The sequence below is a fragment of the Vicia villosa genome, linkage group LG5, assembly GCF_029867415.1.
Source record: "Vicia villosa cultivar HV-30 ecotype Madison, WI linkage group LG5, Vvil1.0, whole genome shotgun sequence".
Lineage (NCBI taxonomy): Eukaryota > Viridiplantae > Streptophyta > Magnoliopsida > Fabales > Fabaceae > Vicia > Vicia villosa.
Genome location: NC_081184.1, coordinates 1,982,241 through 1,993,229, shown reverse-complemented (window position 1 = coordinate 1,993,229; position 10,989 = coordinate 1,982,241).

Sequence of the window (10,989 nt, the reverse complement as noted above, 5' to 3'; positions counted from 1 at the left end):
TAAGAAATATCTTTTTATGTTATTTTACATTTATCTGCTAATTAAACCGCTAATTTTACCAAACATCTTGACAGTTTAGACTAGATTTTATCCTTGAAAGATTTGATTAAAAAATATGAGAATCTGAAATATTCAGATACTCATTACGGGCGTAGACAATCAAGGAATGTTTAGAACAAATGTAGATTGGTCTCGGTTTTTACAAAAAGAATCTTTGAGATTTTTTTTTAGAAAACTAAGATTTAATTTGATTTGATTTGTTCCTATTATGTGTGAAGATCTTGTAGCTGTTTTCAAAAAGGAGAAGATTGGATTTATTTTAAAATTCAAGCCTATACTGCAAGAGTCTATAAAAAGGAACTTGAAAAATCTAGTTTTAAAAAAAAAGCCTTCACATAAGGGAAAACCGTGGGTGCAATAAGGATTGTTGTTTTTGGAGTCTCTCAAGTTCTTCGTGTGTTCTGTTCTTTGTATCACTCATGTATCTTTTGATACATTGAGGTGGGCGTGTTTTCTCACTCTTGAAGTTTTTAAGCAAGAGAGTTGAGTATTGTTCTTGATCAAAACTTTTAAGCAAGATCAAGTATTGTTCTTAGTTAAGGTGCTTGACTAAGTATTTTTATTGGAAATTGTAATCTTTCTATTGGGTTTCCTTTGTCACAAGGTGTGTGACTGTTTTATCACTGCGGTGATTGGAGGTGAGATGTCGATTTCTCATATCCAGATATTGATTTCTAGGTAGAAGTTACATTGGGTGTGATTAGGAGAGAAGTTGTAAACTGGGACGGTTTAGACTTCAAACTAGTACTGCTAATAGTAGATTTCCTTCCTAGCTTGGTAGCCCCAAAATTAGGTGTTGTTGCACTTAACTGGGTTAACAATTTTTGTGTTCTTTATCTTTATGCATTAAGTTTTTTAGTTTGATAATAATTTTGTAAGTCAGCAGATGTTATAATATATGTCTTGACATTGTATGTTGTTAGGACATCTGTCTTGACATCAGTTGTGTGAGTGCCAGAATTTCAATTGGCATCAGAGCAGACACCCTGTTCTGTTTATCGGGTGGGCTATAGGAAAAATATTTTTTGGTACTATGGATAAAGAATGAGGATACAATAACAGACCACCCTTGTTGGATGGATCTAATTATGACTGATGAAAAGTCATAATGGTTGCTTTTCTAAAATCTATGGACAACAAGGCTTGGAAGGTTGTGTTAAAAGGCTGGGAACATCCGGTTGATAAAGATAAAGAAGGAAATGTATCCTTAAAACCAGAAGAAGATTGGTCTAATGAGGATGATAAATCAGCTCTTGAAAACTCCAAGGCTTTGAATGCTCTATTCAACGGAGTAGAGAAGAATGTGTTCAGGTTGATCAACACGTGTACTATAGCCAAGGATGCTAAGAAAATTGTCAAAATAACTTGTGAAGGCACATCCAAAGTAAAGATGTCTAGGCTTCAGCATCTCACTTCCAAATTTGAAAATCTGAAGATGAGTGGTGATGAAACTATCAAGCAATATCACATGAAAATTCTTGAAATTGCAAATGGATCTAGTGCATTGGGAGAGAAGATCTCCAAAGAAAAACTTGTAAGAAAAATTCTTAGGTCTCTACCTAGGAAATTTAACATGAATGTGATAGTCATTGAATAAGCTCATGACATCAGCACCATGAGGGTTGATGAATTTGTTGGCTCACTTCAAACTTTTGATTTAGCTATTAGTGACAAGTCTGAGAAAATAACAAAGACATATCCTTTGTATCTAGTACTGAAGATAAAATAGGTCAAGCTGATCTAGATATTAAGGAAGGACTGTCCAATACCATTCTGTTATTTAGGAAGCAATTCAATAAAATTTTAAAGATAATGGATAAAAGAGGAAGACTAGATGTCAAGAATATCTCATCTGACATCAACATATTATTTACATTGCAAACGAAATTAGAGGTGAAGGAATGGGAGGTTGAAAAATAAGAAGCATTAAACCAAATTTTAACTATTAATGTGTAACTTGTTTTCAAATATAACTTTATCTATCATATTTTAATTTTTTTAATGCAATCCAAAAAGTTATATATTCTGTTAGGTGTTGGAAAAACAAGCAAACCACATAAGATATAATAAACTCATCTAAAATAAATATTAACAACAATATTCATCAATAACAAACCTTAAACAACATAGAACGTATCTGACTCATAATGGAATTCAAATGAAAGGAATGGATGATGAAGCTGAAGTGAAAGCAGCAAACATGTGTTTGCAGTGCTCACACAAGTTTATTGCGCTCACTTAGCTTCATCCTCGTTAATTTTTTCATCCATCCAACCATTCCTGCAAGTAAAAACCTACAGAAACATAAACAGAAAAATAAACAAGTCAAAACATTAAATCTTAGGGTTTGAAACAAAAATAATATCTAAGATTTAAACATTATATGTTAGGGTTTGAAACATAAACAATAAGTAGAAATAAAAACTAAACAATAATAAATAATAAATAAACAGAAACATAAATGAAATTGTTATATGTTTAATGAACGAACTTGAAGGTAGTCATTGGTTAGAAGAAGACGACATAGCTGTATTAGTTTGGTGAAGATGAATCTAAAGGTTGTCGTAGGTGAGATGAGTGACATAGATGTTAGGGTTATATTTTGAGAGAGAAAAGTGAAATATGTTAGGATTTTCTTTTGAGAGAAACGATTGTTATGTACTGTGTGAGAGATAATTTCACTTTTATATAAATAAATATCTTCTTTAACCACGGTTGATAAGACGAACCGTGATGAAATGATTGAACTTTCTTCCACGGTTGATAAGACGAACCGTGATGAAATGATTGAACTTTATTCTACGGTTGGCTAAAAGAACTGTTGTGATATACAAGGATAATTCCATTTTGTGACGATAAAATGGAAAATTGAAGGAGCTGGGATTCGAACCCTGTAACTCCTGGTACATTTCGCTACGGGTTTTAACTATGACTGTAGTGAAATGTCTTTTAGTAAATACAAAAAAAGACACCCAAAAACGAGTTATTACCACGGTTAATATGGAGGTTATTGTAATATTGTTTTACGAAATATATTTTCTGTAGTAGTGTTTATACTGTATCAAATTGGATAATCGTTCATAACCATGTAAACAACTAATTTTTCATCTTATGAATCACTATCAGCACAATACCTATTCAATATAATAAAATTTATATAATTATTGTTTACTTTACAATTAAGCAACTCATTTAGCGATAAAATGAAAATAACATCTCTTTTATTGAGAGTGTGAACTCTAAACATCATTAATATTTTGACTACTCAATACAAAAATTACATCAAATTAATAAATAAGTGAAATAAATCATTTACATGTAATATTTGCCACTCTCAATTGAAATACAAGGGAAATATAAGAGAGAGAAATTTAAAAAATAAAATAAAATAAAAAAATTTCCAAATAGTAAAAAATAAAAGATGAAACTTATATAAATTTTTGTTGATATTGTGATGTCTATAATAAATTCTATAATAAAAAATTAGGAATAATTTCATAGCTTAGAATTTGTAATATGACCACCAATAAAAAATATATATATTTTAATTTCTGTACAAAAATATTAAAACAAAATTTAATCAAAATATCAAAACAAAAAAATCTTTCTCCTTCCCACGAGTCAATTTTTTCTTTTTCCATGATAATTTAATATAATTGATTTTATATAATTATTTTTTATTTCACAATTAAGTATCTGTGTATAAATATATTTTATATTATATTAAATAAATTTTATATTTCACATGTCACTATTAGCACAATACATATTTATTTTTATCAACAATTAACTTAATTTAAAATATTAAATTATTATTTTTAAATATTAAATTTTTTAATTTTATCTCACGGATTCCTTTTTTATTTTAATACTATTTAATTTATATAATTATTGTTCATTTTAAATACATATTTAAATACAAATCAAATAAATTTAGTCATGCGGCCTCACGAGTATATGGCTAGTCCTTCTTTCAAATAAAAAAAAAACATACTACCTAAAGTCCTAAATTACCCTTTTGTGTTTTTAAAATTTACACTACATCAGAGACTATTCAATAATTAGTTAATCGATATACTATTTCTAATCTAAGTCAACCACAGAGACACGTAGCTTCATCGCATTTACTTATTTTTTAACTTCTATTTTTTTCACTTTTTATATGGTATAAAACGACTAATCTTTCATTTCACGAGTCATTATCCATACAATACACATTTAATACAATTATATTTATATAATTATTATTCATTTTATAATTAAATTATTTATTTTAAATTTAAATATATATTTAAATATATTTTACATTATATCAAATATATTTAATCTTGCAGACATGGGAGTATTTTGCTAGTTAAATCTGAAATAAAAAATGCCACAATCTAGTGTGAGATGTAAGCTATCTTAATTTTTCAAGGTGTTTGTTTTACTGCTGAAGAATCAACATGTATAGTAAGTTGATATTAATGTTTGAACTACATTTCTCTAAGTGGAACATCAAAATCAAATCAAATAGGCCTATAGAGGAGGAGACCCTAAAAGTGTCTTGAAAGAAATCACATGAGTCTATGATGGAAGAAATTCTCTCCTATGACAAAACATTTGTGGTTGTGTTTTTCCCTCACATTCCTTTGGCCCTTATATTGATGTGTCTTCATATTAAAAGTTGACATGTATACCAACAAATTAATAATATTCATTTTGTTTTAGCCAAAACGTTGATGGTAGAGAGACTTCCACAATTTAACAATTGGATGAGCATTGGACATAGTACAAAAATAATAATATGATGGAATGAGTGAGATGATAATGGAAGTGATTTTCATAGTTGAATTCTTTCATCATTACCATGTTTGTATCTTTCACCATTCAATTAAAAATGGACACTAAGGGGAGGGTAGTGTGTGGGTTGAGAAGGACTATACACTGTAGTCATACAAACTCTTATGTCACACTCTTATGTTACAATGACAATTTGCAAAAAAGTTTCACATCAAATAATATATGATCGGATCATGAGCTTATAAGTGAAAATAATTATCTTTCTACAAACAGGTTATACCATCATAGAACAGAGTTTTGATCAAATTTATCTTTATAAAATTGATCTGTAGAGTGATGACTGTCCTAATATATAAAGATATGTTCAAATTATATATTATTTGATATGAGACTCTTAATAACACAACCCCTCAGGCTCAAAACTTGCAACGTAAAATCAAAGAGAACAACAACACAATGCATTTGGATTGAAAAAAGTGACACTATTGAAGCAAATAATGAAACCAAATGGGTCAAAGTTAGCTGCCATTTTGTATCATTCTGTCCTCCACTTAGTTCACTCAGCATCAATTGGTCAACTTCTGTTAAATAATAGAATTTTGCTTGCACAAGTTAAATACCAGGCTGTATACATTTTGTGCCATTCATTTTCTTTGTATTTCTTTTGTCATGTCTTCAATCATGTCCTCACTTTAATTAAGTTTGGTTCATTATAATTTGAATCAAAAGCATGTTTGATTGGGTCCATAGAAGCTGTCCAGGAATTATATATTAGCATTGTGGAGTTTATATGGGACACTTTATACCTACAAGCAAAAAGAATATATAGGTACTAGGATGTGAAATGTGTAAACAAATTATAAATGTTGTATAAAAAAGTAAGCAAAAATTAAAAGAGTTTGAGGAGGAAACTTGTTCTCTATTACTATATTATATTTACTTTATCGTCGCATAAAAAGATATCATGTTTGAGTTGTATGAGATTTAAAAAATATAGATGTATTTTCAGTAATAAAATTAATTTTATTTGTTAAAATATTAATTATAATTAATAAATTAATATTATTTATTTAAACATTTATTAATTATAATAATTTTATTATAATAATAATAAATTTTATATTCATATTTTAATAAACATGATTGAAAATGTAGGACTGGAATAATATGAATGAGCTTGATTCAAGAATATTATTTAATAGTCATTTTAGACAAATACTATTATAGAATATTAAATATATATATTGAAATATATTATAGAATAATATAAAATATATTTTAACTATATCTATAATTTTTTTTTCTGCATGAGTTATAAGCAACTACAAAAGAAAATATTTTTTGAATTACTGAATTGAAGTTAGAACTAGATAGTTCTAGTTTCAATAGTTTTTTTTTTAATTTGAAAAATTCTAAACTACGAAAAAACTCAGTCTCCGTCATTGTTAAATTATAAAATGAATATAAAAATCAAAATATTTTTTTACTTAAATATAAACTGATTTCATATATCATATAATGGATATTTAAAAAAATAAATTATTCTTTATTATCAATTTATAATAAATATTTAGTAAAGAAATGTATTCAATTAATATTAGACTTTACTTTATTCAATCTCGACGATTGACTAAAGAATTGATTATTATAACTTCGAGTAAGGCACTATGGTTAAATTGGTAGGCATGCTGCTCTTAAGAAGTAGTGTTAGAGCATCTTGGTTTGAGTCCGAGTAGCGACATTACGGGTTACTAGATTATTCATAGCATTATTATATCATTCATATTCATTGCGGGTTGGTTATTTGTCAACGCAGGTTTAACTTACGATGTATTTGGAAGCTCCCGTCTAAACGAGTATTTTACAGAAAGTCGACAAGGAATTCCTATAATAACTAGCTATTTTTATTCTTTAGAACAACTCGATGAATTTAGTAGATCTTTTTAGGAGGCTCCAATGACCATCGATAGAATCTATACCATTTTTATAGTACGATGGTTGATTGTTCACGGACTAGCGATACTCGCCGTTTCTTTTTAGAGATAATATCAGCAATGTAGTTCGTCCAACAATAAACCTAATCTGAATTATAGAACACAATCAAATCCAAATTAACAAAATGTATTTTAGAGGACGTATCATATGAGAATGACATTTTTATGTGAGAACGTGAGAATGAATCTGAACCATTCGATTTTAAAATAAATGGTGGAGATTTTGTATCAATATTTTTTCTCTCTCATCAATCATTTATTTTAATAATGGAGGAGAGATGAAAAAAGATTCACTCCTAATCTCCACCATTTATTTTAAAATCGAATGGTTCAGATTCATTCTCATATGATACGTCATATATATATATATATATATATATATATATATATATATATATATATATATATATATATATATATATATATATATATATATATATATATATATATATATATATATATATATATATATATATATATATATATTTGTGAGACATGCAGCTATATAATTTTTTTTCTAGTCTTTTCATTTAATTTTAATTTTTTGTTTATATTTTAATACTAATTTTAACTTATAAAATATATTTATCTTTAAAGATTTAAATATAGCAAGGATTTATTTAAAAAATTTATTTTAAACATAATTTTTATAAAAAGATATTCAAAATAGTGTTAAAGTTAGTTGATTATTAAAAAATTTAATATTAAAGAAAGTCACAACAAAATTATAAAATATTTAAAATAATATTTTTTAAGAAAATATTTTAACAATTTTTTTAAAATATTTTTTGAATTATTCTATGAACTTTTTTAAATTAAAATATATAATACCATATTATTTTTTCAGATTCATATTTTCATATGTTTAATCTCATGTAAGAATGAGTTTTAAAATAGTAATCCCTGTATTTTTTTATTATATGTAAATGAAAAAAAATTATAAATTATAAATTATTTTACAATATCAACAATCGTTAATACTATTTTTTATTATAACTAATATTTGTTATTTTTTGCTTTTAACTTTTTAAATTTATCTTTTTTTACCACTAATAAAGAATACTTTTATAAAAATTTTAATAACTTTTCTTTCTCATTCGTTATCTTTTTAATATGTCTAAAAAAACTAAAACAACTTATGATAAAAAAAAACAGAGAGAGTAATATTTATATTTTTAATTGTTTAGCTCCAATAATGCTTTGCTTTTTGTAGTATATTGTATTTTTTTTCTCATTGATTGGCAAAGAAAATAATATTCAACATATTGATCCTTAGTGTACTAATGAATACTTAGGCAATATGTCCACCACAACTTTATATTGCATCTTTATTGAGAAAGAATCAGTGATCTTCTAATGTTTTGCAATTGTCACTCAAATTCAAAGGAACCGCAGCTTTTTCTTTCTTTTTGTCTCCTTTTGTATTTGCAAAATAGAAGATTCTAAATAAAGAAAAAGATATCATTTGTTGGCAAAATCAATTATATTAATTTAATTAGGGAAAAGAACAGCACAAAGTGGAATTGGAGACCAATAATGTAGGCAGTGGTGGAGTGCAAAATTATAAATTTTGAGTAAAATTTTAAAGATCGTAAATTCACATTGTATATAATATATAAATAATTATCAATTAAAATAAAATAGACTCGTCATTTGTCAACAAAAATGTTGTTAAAGTAAAAGAGATGAAATATAACCTTACAATAGCATGTAAAATAAAATTACGAGGTAAGTGTCTTTTTCGAGATTTTTTTACGGTGAATATTTGAATAATATCAATATCATCAAGTGACTTGAATATATTCTGTTCAATGTAACATATCATCAAGTCATTGAACCACACATCGTTGATCTTATTGTGCAGTTTAGAGTTGATAATCTTCATTGTTAAAAAAGCTCTTTCAACGGATATAGTCGATACCGACAATATCAAAGCTAACTTAATAAGTTTCTAAACCACTTTCAGTTTGAAAAAGATCTTTTTTTTTTTAATTTTAGGGTTAAATAAGTTTTTAGTCCCTATAAAATACCAAATTTTGTTTTTTGTCCATATAAAAGTAAATGGCATATTTTGTTCCCTACAAAATTATTATGCATGTAGTTTTAGTCCTTACTTTAAACTAATATGTATTTTTAAATGACTATTTTACAGACATGTTCAGAAAGTTTTAAAAAATTTCTTGAAAAAAACTCAAAATTTATTTTTTAAGTCGAAATTTTAATTACTTTTATGATTATCTTTTAAATTTTGAAAAATTAATATTTAATTCTTCTAATTTTAAATGATTCTAAAGTTTGATAAATAAATATTTTACAGTTTTTAAACCTGTATAAAAAATTATTTAAAATTTTAAAATAAAAAAGATAATTAAACCGTTTTTAAAATTTTAGAAAATAACATGGACTAAAACTCCATACATAAAAACTTTAAAAGAATCATTCATTCAAGAAAAATTATTTAAGAAAAAACTTTAAAAGGATTATTCATTGTAGAAAAAAAATTTAAGGACTAAAATTGAATGTTAATTTATTTATAGGGATAAAAAAACATATCAAACCATTAATTTTATTTGTTTATTTTTAAATATGAACACTAAAGATGGGTTCACAGTTACTACATAAAGAATGAGGACATTATGGCTATCTCCAACAAACAGTCAGATTCTTGGATAATGAAGAACATTCTGAAGGTTCGAGATAGCGTAAGTAGCTTGCAGGTTTGGCATAATATGATGCAGCAAAGTAAATATGCTACTAGGAAGATATATTATGCCTTATGTGAACAGGTTCAAGATGTTAGTTGGAAGAAACTCATGATGAACAATCTGGCCTGACCTCGTGCGATCCACACCCTTTGGATGGCGTGTCATAACAGTTTGGCCACCAAAGAGAGACTTTGTAGGTTTGGGATGATCAATAATAACATTTGTCACTTCTGCCATGAAATAAAAATGCAAAACCACCTTCTGTTCTTGTGCCATGGTTTGAGGCCAATTTGGGAGAAAATTCTAGCTTGGATGGGAATTATGCACAGTCCAGATGATTGGAACAAGGAACTTCATTGGATAATTGGTGAGTGCGACAAGAGATGGAGTAAAGCTCGAGTGCTGCTATGTGCTTTCACGGAGACGATCCACGAATGTTGGTACTTTAGAAACCAAGGGATTTTTGGTGATGGTAGTACTACTAATAATGCTGTTGGCAGAATTGTCGACGTGATTATTTACAGGTGTTGGACCAATGATAAACATAGGCGTTTTGTGAGCAATCTTTTGATGTAATTAGCTTAAGTACTGAGTTTTGTGTTAGCTTGATGGCTTAGTTCTTAGTTGGATCTTGAAAAGATCACTTGTACTTCATGTCTTTTGGAATATAATAAAGTTTATTTCTTCAAAAAAAGAAATATGAACACTAAAAAAAATTGGACCGAACCGAGCCTTGACAATTGTCCAAGCTGGTTGTATACTAGAACCGCCCATGAAAACTAAGAATGGAGAGATAAAGTTAACGGCGAGACAATGGACCATTAGTGATTGTGATTGCATTTACGGAATGGAGAGATAAACTAGAATACTTGAGAGAGTCATTCTCTATTTTGTAGTTACCAAAACTATGCTTCCAGGTTTGACTAGTCACTAACTTCCACCTGGTTTAGACTTCTGTTCTGCACCATTTAGCCTGCATTAGCTTATCGGTAAGAAACCAAGCCTCCATTAGTAACAAAAATCAAATCGTCGTGAAAATTTTATTAAATCAAAGTTTCATATTCAACAAAGAGTTTGATATAAAGAAACTTTGGCAAGAAACAAGTTACTAGATTGCAGAACTTCATCAATAGGTTCTCTGGAAAAAAGTTGTAAAGAAAAAATTATAAACATTGAACCAGTTATTAGTTTTAAGTGAAATAAAAACAAAGAAATAACAAATTTTGTGAATCTTACTACAATTACCCTATAGGAAATTGATTGAAAACAATTGAATTGTCACACATAAAAATGTCTCCAAAGACACAATTAGTAGCAATCTCCACAACACAAAATAAGGGAAGAATAGTTGAGACCAAACACTTAGTAGTTAGTAGGACGAAACTGATGAAAATGTGAGTTTGTTAGATGCTTCTTGAAATTTGAATCGAAAATGCATTGTTGCAGTT